Genomic DNA, 16,977 nt, shown 5'->3' with positions numbered 1-16,977 from the left:
CTTACAATACTAATAAGGCCTCTAAGAGTTTCCAGGATCATCTAGTCCACCTGCCTTGTTTTACAGATGAAAAAAGAGTTCAGAGAAAGGAAATGACCTAGAGGTAGGGTGCTCCAGAGGAAAGAGCAATGCCTGCAATACTGGACCTGGGTTCAGATATGCCACTGACATTTATCCCTTGTGTGATCTTACTCAAGTCTGTCTTGGACAAAGAGACTATCCCTATACCTCTAGCCTTGGACAGCCTAGACAAAGGAATTTGTGGAATTCCCCTTAGATTGGTTGGTTGGTGTCCTTCATTCTTGAAGAGGATCAAAATGACATCACTATGTTGGAGTCAAGGTACAGTGTGTCTGACTGTGGCTGATCAGACCAATAAGAGCTCAGAATACATTACCGCAGGTCGGGCACAAATTGTCCATATGAACATTTGATGGGGAGATGTCTCCAAATTTGCATATTTTGTGTTTTCTTCTGAGCTACTGCAATTCTGCTTCACTTATAGAGCACAACACCTTCTTTGATGCTGGCATGCCATGCTGGGCAGTCCCATGCCAGCATCTCCCATGCCATGCAATCAATTCCAAAGTTCTTCAGACAGACCTGGAAAATGTTCATGTATTGCTTCTTCTGAACACCATGTGAAAGCCTGACTTGTGTGAGTTCTCTGTAAAATAGTCTTTTAGGCAAAAATCTCTCTGAGCCTCTATTTACTCATCTATAAAGTGATCAGGTTAGATCAGTTGACTTTTAGGATCCTTTTTGACTCTAGATTTCAATTTCTTTGCCTTGCCCAAGGTTATACAAGTAAGTGCCAGAATTTAGATTTTAACCCATGTCCTCCAACTCAAATCCAGTATTCTTGTCCCAACACTAAGTTGCTTCTCTCCTTGCAGAGTATTCAGTGCTTCCATTCCAACTGGGGCTCTGCCATTTTTTGCTGACGTGTCCTTCAATCCATCACTTAATCTTCTTGGACATCTATTTCATCATGTACATTGAGGGGGGGTTGGTTCAGCTCACCCCTAAGGTCCTTTTTTAACTGTAAATCTTTGATCCCATGATACCATCCTTGAAGAATCCATCATCGAGTACTAGAAGGTTTAAAGACATGTGCACAAATAACTAGGGATAAAAGGTAGAATGGAATAAGTGCAAAGGAGATTTGCTACGAGAAATGTGAGTAGGAAGAGATCTCTTCCCTCTAGACAATCACAGAAGACTTGAACTAAGACGTTGCAAAAGGAGAGTAAGGAAAGAAAAGAATGAGAAGTCCATTTTGAACGGAACATGGAACATATGAATGGGAGTAGGGAAAGGCTAGAAAATGGCTGGAGTCAGACTATTCAGGACTTACATGCCAGTGCAAGAAGTCAGTAGTTTATTTAGTTGGCATTATAGAGCTGTTGGAGGTTTTCTAGCAGACAAATGACATAATCAGTATGATACTCAGGAAGATTCTTTCCGAGGGAGTCTAAAAGACGAGTGGTGCAATGAATAGTGTTGAGACTGAAGTCAAGAAAACCTGAGTTCAAATATAGCCTCAGACATTTACTAGTCAGGAAGATCTGAGTTCAAATCTAGTCTTAGTCACTTTGTGATTCTGGGCAAGTCACTTAACCCTCAGTTTCCTCAACTGTAAAATGAGGATAATAATACCTATCTTACAGAGTTGTGAGAATCAAATGAAATGTTATTTGTAAAGTAAATAATGTCTGCCACATAGTTAGTGCTGTATAATAGTTTATTCCCTTCCCCCTAAAAGAAGAATTGGAAAAGGAGTAAACTGAATACCTGATAACCAGTTATAATACTTTTACAATATCAAAGAGGTGTTTAGGGCCTGAATAGGGATGTTGCAATAGGAATAAAAGGGGAGTTTTCTAAAAAGAATGGATTCAAGAGACTACCGAGGTAGACTCGACAGGGCCTCTTACTGATTGGATATGAGTGGCAAGGGATGGACTTTGAGCCTATGTGATATGGCTCTTGGTACATCATCAAGAGAAATAGAAAAGGTAGAGGGACTGGAGCAAATTTGGAAGGAGAAAAATCAGTTCAGTTTTAGACATGCAGAATTTAAGACATCATCAGTTGAAGATCCAGGCAGAAGTGCCAAGTAGGCAATTGGACAAGACCAGAGCCCTGGAAAGGGGATGAGACTGTAAGTAGAAATTAAGAAATTTTATCCATAAAGGTGATAAGTAAAGTTATGGGAGTAGATGAGATTAACGAGAGAGAATATAGTAAGAAAAGTAGGGGAGGAGGGCTAAGATACATCATTGGAGGGACATTCATATAAAAGAAATGGATGGAATGTGGAAAAAGAGAAAGGGAAACAGGAGTGGTGGAAAAGATAAGAAGAAAATGAATACAGTATCATGTAAACGAAATGACGGGGATGGTGCATATTGTTAGATATTTTGGAGAGAAGTCAGGGAAGAGTACTGAGAAAGGGCATTAGATTTAGTGGTAAGAAGCTCCTAAGGAACCTTGGAGAGAGCAATTTCAGTAGAGTGCTAGAAGTCCTTATTACGTCCCACTTACACTACTACTACTACCACTACCATGTTGTTGTTCACTCATTTTCAGTTGTATCCAACTCTGTGACCCCATTTGGGGTTTTCTTGGCAAAGATACCAGAGTTGTTTGCCATTTCCTTCCCCAACTCATTTTACAGGTGAGGAAAACTGAGGCAAACAGGGCTAAGTGACTTGCCCAGGGTCACACAGCTAGCAAGTGTCTGAAGCCAGATTTGAACTCAGGAAAATAAGTCTTCCTGACTCCAGACCCGGCATTCTGTGCACTGCACCACCTAGCGGTCTTAGACTACTATAACAACCTCTTAACTAGTCTCATTCTAGTGTCTCTCTCTCTCTCTTAGCCCATCCATCCTTCATACTGATGTCAAATAATTATCCTGATTCAAAGATCTAGTACAGTGGAGATATAGCACAGTGGAAAGAGCCCTTGCTCTACAGTCAAAGCCCCTGGGTTCAAATCTCATCTCTGACACCGATTACCTGAATCAACTTGAGCACATTACTTAACCTGCCTGGATCAGTTTCCTCATATATAAAATGAGGGTCTTGAGTCAGAAGGCCTCTGAGATTCCTTCCAACTCCAGACTGATGGTCCTATATAATCACATCACTCCCCTATTAAAGAACTTCAGTGGTTTCCAGTTGTCTACTATTCAAATTACTTGCTTATTAGCTTTTGAATGTAAGGAACTCCACATTCTGACTTGTTCAGTCATTTTTCAATCATGTCCGACCCTTTGTGACCCCATTTGGGGTTTTCTTGGCAAAGATACTGGAATGGTTTACCATTTTTCGCCAAGTCTGATTCTAACCTTTTTTCTCTTTTTTTCCTCCCTTTTTTATTTTAGTTCCCATCTAACAGTCTTCGTACGCTTCAGTGTCTAGTTTTTTATCCATTTATACTATGCCATACTGCCATCTCAGTAAAATCAACTGGTCCAATAACCTCATTTTACAGATAAGGTTGATAACAATGCATTTATTAGCCACTTGCTTTGTGTCAAGCTCTAGGGATACAAATAAAAGAAACATAGGCCTTCCCCTCAAGAGCTTGGAATCTTTGAGGAAAACCATGTCTAAAGATGAGATTGGCCATCAAAGAGGTGAACTGAATTATTGAGGCATGTTAAAGAAAGTGATTATGCTGGGATTAGAGCCCAGGTCTCTTTTCTCCCACTCTAGAAACTTTTGCAATAAAAGAGAAGGAAAAGATGCAAGGCCAGGAAAAAGAAACATTTCTCAGTGACTGTCGCTGTCAGCACCAATATTTTCCCATTCTCCTACCAAACTCTTACTGTCTCCTGCAATTTGTTTAAGGGTATGTTCCTCTGTCATGAGAATGAGTTGTTAGAGTGAAACACCAAAAAGTCCCTCTTGTGTCATATGCAAGGGACCCATGTATTTTTTCCTTACAGATACTGCAGAATCACATCTGTTTATTGTAACAGCAAGGACAGGGTCCCAGAGACAGTTATTGCTGTGGGCCAAATGACATTAAGCTGAGGTCTGGAACTAGGAAAGAGATATCATTTAGATAAGATGTAGTCTCTGCTTTCATGGAGCTCACATTTGCAATAAAAACAGCAGCGAACATTTATGTAGTGCTTTAATGTTTACAAAGTTTACCATATACACAATAGTACTTAAGTGAAGAAGAAAAGGATGAGCAAAGTACAGTTTGAAGTACAAGGGGGGAAAGAGGATATTTTTGGGGTGATTAGTTGAAGTTTCTCTGAAAAGGAAGCATTTGAGGGATTTCTTTGAAGGAGCTTTAAAAAACGAATAGGCGTTCAGCAGATAGGAAGAAAGAAAGAAAGAACATCCCTGACGTAGAGAATGATGTGACCACAGGCACAGTAATGGGAAAGTACATAGCACTTGGATTGGGGTCATCAAACAGGCTAAGCTGGAAGATCTCTGAGAAAAGGGTGACATGACCTGATCCACATCTCAAGAAGAGAAATTTAGCAGTGGAAACAGGTAATCAGTACAAGAAAGTAAAAGCACAAATATCTTTTGGGAGGTTTTGAAAATTGTCTAGCCAGCTAGCTGGCAATATGGGCATATACAACAGTAGTGGCAAGAGGAATAAAAAAGTGACTGGATGTGAATAAGAGCCAGTAAGTGATTAAGTGAGAAGTTAGTGAAAATATCCTATAAGAGGTGATCAAAACTTCAGATGTTGAAATAGAGTGCTTCTTTCCCCCTTATCTCTATAGCCTATTAGGTTACTAACCCCAGTTATCAGATCGCTCCTGAAAATTTTTAGGCAAACGATCACCAATTCCTAAAACATTTTTCATGGGATTTATTTGTTTTCCTTTTAATGCATCCAGGTAGCTTACCATGTTGATTGCCTTGATTCTTGTCTTCTTTGCCTTTCCTACCATCTACTCTTTGTTTTGGGGTATATAAGAACTGTATTTTTAATAAGTCATCCTTCTCTGATTTCTTTGCTTCTAAGGAGGATGAAAAAAGAGAAAACATACCAAAGCAATGCAATTCTGAGTATGGTTTAGTGCCAAGAATGCAGGGTTGACAAAAAAATCAATGCAGAAGTTTGTTTTTTTAATGCCCCTTGGAATCCTACTCTTTCTCTTTTTTCCATTATATTCTACCTCTTGAGTCCAACCTCTGACTTGTACTGGCTTTGTGACCCTGGGAGACTTATTAGGTGCCTTTCTGACACTGTAAATGCAAGAACTATTGCTGATTTTCATTGATAGAGTCAATTCCCTCAACAAGAGCTCCTTACAATTATGAAATCACAGATCTTACCAAAAAAACAAATTAAAATTGTACTTAATGATTCCTTGAACCTCTTATAGTTTGCCTTCATAAAAGGTAAATGGCAAAGTTAAGACTCAGAATGTTAGAATTTCAGAGACGGAAAGATCTAAGGGACCTTACAGTTCATTGTCTGTCTTTCAATGTTGTCATTGAAAATAAGTGGACTAGAAATCAGGAAACATAGATTCTAGGTCTTGCCCTGGCTTTAATACAGTCGTATGACCTTGGGCAAGTAATTTACCTTTCTGTGACTCCACTTCCTCATCTGCAGAATTAGGGAGAGTGGGCTTGATGACCTAAGATCACTTCCAATTCTGAAAGTCTTTGATTCTTAATTCCTCCATGCCTGTTCTCTTGAATCTTGAGTTTCATTGTCTTGGAACACTAAGTTTTTAGTGTACATGTCTTAGCCTCTGTATTAGATTATAAGCACCTTTAGGTCAAGAACAGTGTCTTATTTTATCTTTTTATTCCCGGAGCCTAAAATAACACTTTATAGATACTTAATGTTTATTAAAGGTAATGTTTAGTCATTTGTTAATGTGGTGTTTGTATGTAGAATAGTAAACGTTGGTTAAAAAATATGCAAAGCTGAGTCTGCTAAGTGGTGCAGTGAGTAGAGTACCTGCCCTGCAGTCAGGAGGACCTAAGTTCAAATTTGGCCTCAAACACTTGACACACTTACTAGCTGTGTGATCTTGGGCAAGTCACTTAACCCCAATTGCCCTGCCTTCCCTTCTCCAAAAAAAATTTTTTTTAAAAAGTATGCAAAGCTAAATGCATAATAGAAGTTTAGCCAACTTCCTTAGATACTCAGATTCTAAAGAGTTTATCTCACACGCGCGCACACACACACACACACACACGTATTTAGTTGAACACACTGCATTTGAAATATAATTTTAAGGCCAGTTTAGACATGACCCATCATTGCTCTTTAATACTGTAGCATTGTACTAACAAAAATCGTTAAAATGAAAATGTATTTCTGCTTTAAGGTACTCATAGCTTTCAAATGAATGCCTTAAGATGATTCCAGGGGACAGCTTTTTTTTCTTCTCCACTGCATTTTCTTACATCCATCTTGCATTCTCAGCACTGCATCCTAGTGAGAATTTCAGTGCTTTGTTATAATTTTCCATCCGTCTCAAAAGGAAGAGAATTTAAATTCAGCATTTACTTTTTCCAAAAGGCTTGTTGTGGCAATTGCATTAAAAAATCACGGACATTAAGATCATTGTATCTTGTTACAGAGGAAGAGGATGTCCTTTGCAGATAACTACTAAATATAGTCCACAACATGATAGACGGAGCACTGTTTTAAAAATTAACAGTGAAAAAATAAGTTGATCTTTGCTAACTTTATCCTCTCCAAGAGAAAATATATTTATTAAATATAGTGTGAATATGTATTATTTACAGAACATCACTATTAGAATCTCAAGAAAGAAAAGGTAACAGCCTTCTTTTGAGGTGGAACTGAACGTTATTTTTCTACTTGTTTTCATATAGTGTGGTGGCAAGAGAGTTGGATTTGGAAAGTCAGGAATGGGATTCCAATAAAGGCTCTGTCACCTACTACCTGTGAGGATTTGAACAAACTGTGGCTATTCATTCAGCCTGTTTTTTCATCCGTAAAATGAGGAGTTTGGACAAGATGATCTCCAAGGACATTGAAAGTTCTAAAAAGCCATTGAAAAAACTGTTAAACCTGTTCTGGAAGCTAGTATTGGAATTCATTTTGTTAAAGATACTAAGGAAGCAGGAGTGTCTGTCAGGGTTTTGTTCCCCCATTAAATCCTATTGATGTCTTTTGGGGAGTGATGGGGGGAACAACCTCCCTAATTAAGGAGATAAGTGTTATTAGTAGCCTTTCTTGTCCTCTTTTTCTTTTGTTAAAAAAATATCAAAAAGGAAGTAATTTTGGTCCTTTACATAAAAATCTTGGTTTCATTTTTCTTCTTAAGATTGTACTATCAGTGAAGAAAATCTACTTTGAAACCATTAAAACCAGTTTAGTTGTGTGGATTGAAAACCTTTCTGAGCAATAGAGTTTGTCAGTAACTTTTCAGTTTTATGTAATAGCAAGCATTTATACAGTACTTTAAAGTTTACAAAGTGTTTTACATAGGTTATCTCATTAGATCCTCACAAGTCCCCTATGATATAGGTGCTGTTATTGTCCCCGTTTTACAGATGAGAAAACTGAGGTTGAGAGGGGTTAAATGACTTGACCAGAATTTCACAGATAATAAATTTATTTTTTTATTCCAACCCTTTACTTTGCTGTTTCAAAAATATTACTTCCTTGCAGACCGTTTTCCAAAGTAACTGCTGATGCTGGAAGCCCATCCCCCTGACCTTGGCTCAGCTGCTGTGACTTCCAGCTATGTAGGTGATGAGGTTTTGATATAGGACAGTTTGTAGACACGTGGCCGGACAGTTTGTAGACACGTGGCCCAACAGTTTCTCATTTGAAGATTGCAGTAAATGATTTCGTTTATAATTTCTAACCCCTAAAACACTGTACATGCATTTTCAAATAAATTAACATATAAATAATGAAAGCCTTCCTGCTTAAAGCCTCCATAATAGTCTCTGCTTGAGGGTAATACTGGAGGGGAAACTGTATCCCCTTACATAGAGCCCTTGAGGTGGCTTGGTCTATACAGTGCCTGCTCTATGCAAGCATCATTAGGTTCTTCATTGCTTCCAGTTTCAATAACCAGTCTGTTATTGCTGTGCAAAAACAAGAGTCCACAGGTGCCCATCTGAGCAGAAATCTGACTGCTGAGATGTCAGTTATCAGTCATCGCTCTGGCTCAAGCTTTTGCTGGAAGATTAATTTCTTCTCCTGGCAGTGTTTCTAGTGAGCAGGCCAGTCCTTTTGCTGGCAGTGAGAACCACAGTACCTGGCCACCTGACACCAGCCACAGATGCTGAATTCACACAGCTCCTTTTTAGTCATTGTGCACAGAGGATAATGGCATTCATAGTGTGTGTAGGAACTCCCTTCTTCTGCCTCATCTTCATTAGCATTATAATAACAAGTAACATTCAGGAAGGGGAACTGTTCTTCTGTAGGATCAGTGGGAAGCTGCTGAATTGCTAGGCAGCACAAGTTCCGTTCCCTTTGCTTATTAGAGATTTCTTCTGCTTTGGGTCTCCAACCCCATGGCACTAACTACAGGGTTGTCTAGTCAACTGTTCACTGTTACTGCATTAAGACCTACCACCTGAAGTCCTGGAACGATCCCTGCCTTCTGTCATTCCCACTCATGAAGTAAATGTCCAGATTCCCTTCCATGGTTTTTGTCAAAAGCATAAGCAGATATTTTAGCACCATTTCCGTCAGTGTCTACTTCCATTCTTGTCTCAAAAGAGTAACTCTCCACCAGTGGGATGGCTTGTTCATCTATCAGTATGTACTCTGTCTTCCCAGCCACTCAGCTGAGCCATTGTGATGTCCATCTTGAAGTCAGTCATGTCCAGGACCTCCCACTTGTAGCTGCCACCATCGTTCCTCCCTCCCTCCTTCCCTCAGGCCAATGCCCTGGGAATTGCTACCACCACCACCTCTTCTGTCCTGCTGGCTGGGGCGTGCCACCAGATAGTAAATTTCTAAAGCAGAATTTGAACTGAGGTCTTTCTAGGAACAATTTTCCATGTCTAATACTTCATCTACTCTACCACTAGTTATAATCACTCTTTTGTCAAATCTTTCCTCTTTCTAAAATCATTGTCATGGGGGCAGCATGGCATGTTGCTTAATGAGCCAATTTCATAATCAGAAGATCTTGATTCAAGGCCCTATGACGCATACTGGCCTTATGATTCTGGACAAGCTATTTAACCTCTTAGAGGCCCAGACAACTTTCTAAGACTGTAAGTTGTATAAAAATTGCAGCTCTGCATCGATTAGGGGAGCTTCATCACCAGGAATTAGCTACAACCAATGAAATCACAGGGTCAAAAAGTAATTTTATTGCAAAAGGTAAGGGCATTATGAATCAATTATTCAGCACCATGGTTTTAACTCATTGACATTCCAAAACAAAGTCTTGGGTAATTTTGTTTTTCTAAAAGATTAGAGACTGACCAAGTGTATTAGAAAATTATTAGATATAGACTACATGGTTTTTCTAAACAGGGTCAATAGGGTAATGAATTAAGTAATACTGAAGTTGCCCCCTGGTGGCACAGAAATTATAGCCATACAGAAAAAGTGGGTCTCATAGCCTGATGCAAATAACAATCATTAAGATATGTTTAGGGAGCAGAACTGCTCTTTTACCTAGCCAGATTTTGATAAATTTTGTTGTCACATGGAATATACTCTGATTTTTACAGTCTTTTAATTCTCTGATTGAAAATAAAGCAGATAGTAGCATGGTGTCTTCATATCTTAGTTTCTGCTTGACCCTTACTTATTTAAGCATTTATTAAGCACTTATTATGAGCTAGGCACTGTGCCAAGCACTGGAAATATAGAGAAAGTAAGTAGCTTACCTTAAGTAGCTCATATTCTATCAGAGAACGCAATATTCAAACAACCATGTACATAGATAATATATACAGGTTATCTCAGAGGGGAGGTAATAGTAATGGGGATGAAGGAGAAGGCCTATTGTGGAAGGTGGCATTTGAGCTCAGTCTTGAAGGAAGCCAGGAGGAAGAGATGAGAAAGATCAGAACATGGGAGGAAGCCAGTAAAAGGTAGGGTATTGGGTGATGGAGTGTGGGATTCAGAGAATAGAAGGTAGGCCAATTGTTGGTTACAGACTACATAGATGTAGTAATGTGTGTTAAGACTCGAATGGCAGGAAGGAACTGGTTTTGAAGGGTTTTAAATGCTACACAGAGAAGGTAATAAGAAGTGCCTGGAGTTTATGGGCAGGAGCAGGGTGCATGGTCATACCTACACATTAGTACAACCATCCTGAGCGGAGGATGGGTTGGAATGGGTAGACACTTGATACAGGGAAATCAATTAGAAGGCTATTGCAGTAGTCAAGGTGAGAGGTGCTAAGAACCTGTATTGAGATGGTGGCTGTGTGAGTAGAGAGAAAGAGATGTACATAAAAGATGTTAGGAAGGTAGAAACAAGACTTGACAACAGACTGGATATACAAGGTAAGTGTGAGTAAGAAGTTGAGGATGGCAATGAGATGACAAGCCTATGCCTGGGAAAGTAGTGGTACCTTTTCTAGTATTAAGAAAATTGGGAAGTAAGTGTTAGAATGAGGGATAGGTGTGTTGGGGTGAGGAAGATGAGTTCCATTTCAGACATGTTGAAATTGACGTGCCTGTGGGGCATGGAGGACAGTTGTTGATGTGGGTCTGGAGCTCAGAAGAGAGGTTAGAGCTGCATTTGTGTACCTGGGAACAATTTGCACAGAGATGAAAATAACACCTGAGAGTTGATGAGATTAGCAAGCAAGACAATATAAAACACGGGTTCTTACTCTTGGATCTAAATTTTTTTGTTTTGATAATTGTACTTCAATATAATTGGTTTCTTTTGTAATGATATATTTTATTTTATGTATTTTAAAGCATTATTCTAAGAATGGGTCCACAGGCTTAAAACCATTTTGCCAAAGGGGCTAACACATCAACAGGTTAACACAGGTTAACCTGTGTTACTAAAGGTTAAGAACCTTTGGTATAAAGAGAGAAGAGAGCCCAGGTCAGAACTTTGGGACATACCCTTAATTGATAGGCCTGATCAGATGAAAATCTGATAAAGAAAATTTAGACAGACAGGAAGAGAACCAGGAGAAAGCAGTGACACAAAAACCTTGAGAGAATATCCAGGATGAGGTGCTAATCAGCCCTGATGAAGGCTACAGAAAGGTCAAGAAAGCTGAGGCTTGAGAAAAGACCATTAGATTTGACAATCCAGAGATCACTGATAACTTTGGAAAAAGCAATTTCATTTGAATGATGAGGCCAGACTGAAAAGGGTTTTGAAGTGAGTGAGAGGAAAGAAAGTAAAGGCACCTAGTATAGACAGCTTTTTCAAGGAGCTTATCAGAAAGGAGGAGGGTAGATAAAGGATAATAGCTAGCTATGATGGTTGTATCAATAGGGGTTTTTTTAAAGGATGGGAGGGACATGAGGGTGAGAGTGGGGAAGACTTGAGACAAGAGATAGAAAGAAGGAGTGAGTAGATAGGAAGGAGACTGAAAAGTAGACAGAGTGGATATGATAGAGGAAGAAATCTCTAGAGGGAAAGGGATAGCATCAAGGGTATGTATTAATGGCTTTGCCTTAACAAGGATAAAAGGGCTACTTCTTCATGTGAGGTAGGTGAAAGAGAAAATAATGGGAGATGTGAGTGATGTGAGATGAGGAAGGAGAAGGAGAAGCCTTTAGGCTCCCCTTTCTTTGTGTGCCATACTTTTCACTTTATAAGCCAAACTATAAGGTACCATAAAACTGGTAGTCTATCAGATGACATCCAATAAGGGATATATTTTAGGAGCAACTAACTTATAAGAAATAATTTCTTATAACTTTGTGGTTCTGTTAGTCTAAGCTTTGTGTAAAATTGTGTGTGTGTGTGTGTGTGTGTGTGTGTGTGTGTGTGTGTGTCTCAAATCACTGGCAGGCCAATCCACTGTTAAAGTGTGAATTCCCTACCCAAAGTGTGGAATCCATCTGGTCTAATAGTTATTAACCTCCTCCAAGGTCTGTGAATGTGAATGGAAAAAAATTTACATGTTATTTCAATACATTTAGTCTTTTTTATAATCTTAGTTCATTTAAAATATTATTTCTGAAAAATCCAAAGGTTTCTCCAAACTGCCAAAGGAATGCATGACACAAAAAAGGTTAATAAACCCTGGTCTAGTAAAAGTGGGAGGTTTTATATTCCTCTATATTCTAGGTGATTTCAAGAAATATATATCAAAATACACATGTAATAAGTAACTCAGATTCTTAAATAGCACCTAACTCACAATCCTGAAGTATCGTGAATTATGCAGAGGACCCCTAAACTCCCACTTATCAAGAAAGCCTGTGAAGTTTTCTTATCTTCCAAGATTTCATGGAAAAAAGATAGGGACTAGAGCTGTGATTTCACTGTTATTGAAAACTACTGGTCAAGAAAACACTCTCTACCAATGCAGGCTAGCATCTTCTCACTATTATAGTCTTAGACAAGGACTATGTGTCCCTTTATTTGGTTTTTATATCCCTTGTGCCCTGTACAGAGGAGGCACTTAATATATGCTTGTTGAGTTGAATTAACTGTAATTGTCTCCTACATTTGAAAGACAAGCTGTAGTTCATAGATGCTGTTATCCCACCCCACCCCCAAAAAAGTATATTCAAGAGGAAGAAAAAAAGCTCACAAAATACCTGTGTTTTGAATGAGTAGTAATTCTAAAAAGTAAAAAGGAGAAAACAGCCAAATAAATGTACCTGAAGAAAGAAGACCTTAGGGTGGGGGGAGAGGTTGAGGTAGGGAGATATCAAAGAAAGCACTCCTTTTGGAACTGGTGTAGTTTAAGGGGTTCGGGGGAAACAACAGGGATGGGAAAGATTGAAGAGGAAACAACTCTATATCATTCATACTTTGACTTTCTTGGTATTTATCATATGCTGCCTTCTATTATAAATATAAAGCACTTAGCACTGTGCCTGGCACATAGGTAGGTGCTTAATAAATGTTTATTCCCTTCCCCTTCTGTAGATAGCAGACCTTAACTACAGATTTTTACTATTAGTGTGATAGAAAGGTAGAAGATTCCCCCTTACTCAGCTCTCCTTCTTCAGCTCTTCTCTGATACCACTGAGACATCCCTTGATGCAAAGAGAAGTAATAATAAGGAGCTCACATCATTCTGTGCTTTAAGACTTACAAGGCTATGTGGATACATACATACATACATACATACATACATATATATATGATTATATTGCCTTGTTTGATCCTTATAATAATGCTATAAAGAAAGTGGTATTGTCATCCCCATTTTAGACACAAGAAAGTTTAGGCTGAGAGGTTTGGTTACTTGTGCAGGGTCATAAGCTGACATAGATCTTCCTAATTCCAAGTCCAGACCTCTATCTACTGCATCTGGTGAGGAGATGCTGAAGGCCACATCAGTCCTTAATCTGATTTTTTGGGTGCACACAAAAAAACCCTGAAACCAAATTCATCTCCATTTCAGAGGAACCCCAGGACTCTCATGAGTATCCTATACAATGTACCTCAGGATCTAGATGTGAGGATCTTGGGTGAGGAGAAGCTAAAGAATACTACCTATAAAACAAAGATTGGGGCTCACAGGGGGAGCAAAAGTGGAAAAGGGTAGAGAACAATGGCCAAAAGTGTTTTAAAACCCCCTTAACTCCTTCCTTCTGCCACCGTACACCCTGTTAGACTCAGTGGGGACTCAGAGGAAGAAGACAAGGTCACTGATCTTAAGGAGGAAAGATTACTATAAATGGAGAGAAGATAAACACAAATAAGCACAAATATAGAAACATTTTTCAAAATGAAAGATCATTTAGTTATACATAATAAACTACAGCTGGCCAGGGATTTTGGTGGTATACCACAGTGTAAACAAATGTCAATGTATAAAAGATAAATTAGGGGAGCTGTATTTGCTTTTTATTAAAGTATTCATATTAATATTTCTCTAAATAACAAATTCCTCTAGTGCAAGGGTTCTTAACGTGAAGTTCATGCCTTTTTTTAAATTACGATAACCATATTTCAATATATTTTCTTTTGTAACCCTGTGTATTTTATTTTGTGCATTTAAAACTATTATGCAGAGGGGTCAATAGGCTTCCAGAGAGTGCCAAAAGGCAGTCCAGGTGCAGTAACAGTGAACACAGTATTCACACTAAGGAAGTGACACCAAACAGGTTAAGAATCTGTGCTGTAGTCTATTTAAAACATGATTCAACTTTAAACATCCTTACTAACAAAGAACTTTTCAAGAACATATCTATTCAGGAAAACAAAGTATACTTGTTTACATCCTAGTGATTTGTGGTAGTGACAAATTAGCTTAGGCGGCAACTAGGCAGCTATGTGACACAGTGTCAGACCTGGAGTCAGAATGACCTGTGTTCAAATCTGGTCTCAGACACTTACCAGATATGTGACGCTGGACATGTCATTTAACTTCAGTCTGTCTCAGTTTCCTAAATCTAAAATGGGGAGGGGTAGCAGACTAGTAACACCTACACCACAGAGTTGTTGTGAGGATCAAATGAGATAATATTTGTAAACCTTAAAGCGTGATGTAAATGCAGTCAATCAATATTATTATCAGGTGGGAGAGAACAGACTTATTAGAGGACGTCTTTTGAGCTAAATTTTGAAAAAGAAAGATAATGATGGATAAACAAAGTCAGAATGGTATTGTGAGGTCAGCTCAATATTGGAAACACTTGGTTCAATATTAGTGTGAAGAATGAATACAACAAAGTATTTACATGTATTCGAATCCTTACTATTTGAAGTTGCAGTAATGTAAAATATGGTCATTGGCTCCATCACAATGTAAATATGTGGTTCGAATTCAAATAACGTTACAAATGCATGGGATTGGGGCCTAGTTATATAAAATACAAGTATGTGAGTATGCATGTATATGTGTACATGTATATGTGTATATACATGTATACATATGTGTGTATGTATGTGTATTTGACAGTGATAAGAGGTGGTATGACTACACCTTTACATTTTCCATCTCTTCAAAAATTATCTGAAACCTATGAAAGAAAAGTTATAGCATTCTTCGTATTAAAGTTTGGCAAGATGAATGTATTGAATCCATATGGATATTGAGTTCTCCAAAGCAACTTCAGTAACTTCTATCAGCAGTTGAAAGATGGATGAATTTCTACCTTTTGCATTTCATGCTTTGGCTTCCCCATGGATTTAGTGAGGGTGGAGCATGAGCCTAGCTGTGGATTTAATTAAATTTTGTATTGTCATTGGTAAGCAGGTGAATTTTTGCTCACATTAAGTTTGATAGAATGTTTTTGCTTATGTTCATCTTCTCCCCATTAATAGTAAGTTTCTAGTCTTAGATCAGTGACCTTATCTTTCTTCTTTCTAACTCCCCACAGAGCCTAGTCGTAGTAAGTATTCAGTAAATTGACTTCCTTGTCTCTTGAGGTTAGCCCTAATTCTTGATTTCCTTTCTGCCATTTCCCTAGCTTCATGGATATAGGTAACTAGACAAAGATGCATATCATAAATAGAATATTAATTAGAATGTGTTTGATAAATAGAAAATCTGTGAATGGAGATCAGTTTTCAGTCAATTGACCAATAAACATTATTAAGCTCTTACTATGTGCCAGGTACAAAAAGAGGCAAAAGATAGCCCCTGCCCTCAAAGAGCTTACAGTCTAATGGAGGAGACAATATGCAAACAAATAAATACAAAAATATAAACAAAATATATACAAAGCAAATTATATGCAGAGTAAAAAGGAAATGGGCACTGGAATTAAGAGGGTTGGCAGACTTCCTGTAAAAGATGGGGTCTGTGTTGGGACTTAGATAAAACCAAGGAAGTCATTAGCAGGTAGAGTTGAGGGGGGAGAGCATTCTAGGCATGGAGAACAGCTGGAGAAAATACCCAGAGCCAAGAGATAGATTATCTTATTCATGGAACAGCCAGGGGGGCAGTGTCCCTGGAGTTTATCGAGTTGGGGAGTGATATGAATGGACCTGCACTTTAGAAAAAATCACCTTAATGATTAAATGGAGAATAGATTGGAGTGGAGGGAGACTGGAAGCAGGCAAACCCATTAGCCAGCTACTGCGGTAGTCCCAGTGCAAGGTGATAAGGGGCTACACTATAATGGTAGCAGTATCAGAAAAGAATAGAGGGCATATTCAAGAAATGTTGCAAAAGTGAAATTGACAGGCTTTCACAACAGATTGTATATGGGAGTAAGAGGCAGGACTTGAGGATGACTCCTAGGTTGTGAGCGTAAGGGACTGACAAAATAGTGTTAGCATCTATAGTAACAGAGAAGAGAAGGTAGGAGGAGGGGAGGATTTAGGTAGGGGTGGGAAACCTGTGGCCTTCTAGTTCCTCAAGTGCGGCCCTTTGACTTAATCCAAACTTCATAGATTTTACAGAACAAAGGATTTGTTCTGTAAAATTTGGACTCAGTCAAAAGGCCACACCCAAGGACCTAGTCTCCACCCCTGGTTTAGGGGAAAAGATGATGAATTTTGTTTTGGGCATGTTGAGTTTAAGAGATCTACTACATATCGAGTTCAAGATGTATGGAAGGCAGGGAGATTCAAGGTTGCAAGTCAGCAGAGAAATTGGGGCAGGATACATTGATTGGTAAATTGTCAGCATAGAAATGGTAATTAAATCCATGGGAGCTGATGAGATCAACAAGTTGCTTTGTGGGTTTGTCCTTCATTCTTGAAGAGGACCAGGACATTAGGAAGATGATGCCATGACTTGCAGTTGAATTGGATTTGAGTGAGGGAGGGCTGCGCAAAGTCACCAGCCTCACTTTCTCCTCCAGAGCATCTGGGTCCAGTGGCCAGATAGAGATCAGGACAACTGGAGATGGCCCAGGATGCAGTGGGAGACCTTGGCCTTTTTAAGCTAATGTCTTTCTGAAGTAAAGT

The 16,977-nt window shown here is 38.8% G+C and overlaps 1 protein-coding gene and 1 pseudogene across 2 annotated transcripts in view; one reads left to right on the top strand and one right to left on the bottom strand.

The window, feature by feature from the left end:
• Positions 1 to 16,977, top strand: part of GNAL (G protein subunit alpha L) — a 520,980-nt gene that overhangs the window by 416,838 nt on the left and 87,165 nt on the right. The window lies entirely within an intron of this gene.
• Positions 8,143 to 8,819, bottom strand: LOC118845749 (annotated as a pseudogene).

Source organism: Trichosurus vulpecula, chromosome 1, assembly GCF_011100635.1.
Source record: "Trichosurus vulpecula isolate mTriVul1 chromosome 1, mTriVul1.pri, whole genome shotgun sequence".
Taxonomy (NCBI): Eukaryota; Metazoa; Chordata; class Mammalia; order Diprotodontia; family Phalangeridae; genus Trichosurus; species Trichosurus vulpecula.
The sequence above is the reverse complement of the archived record's forward strand: the minus strand, read 5'-3'. Positions and strand labels throughout refer to the sequence as shown.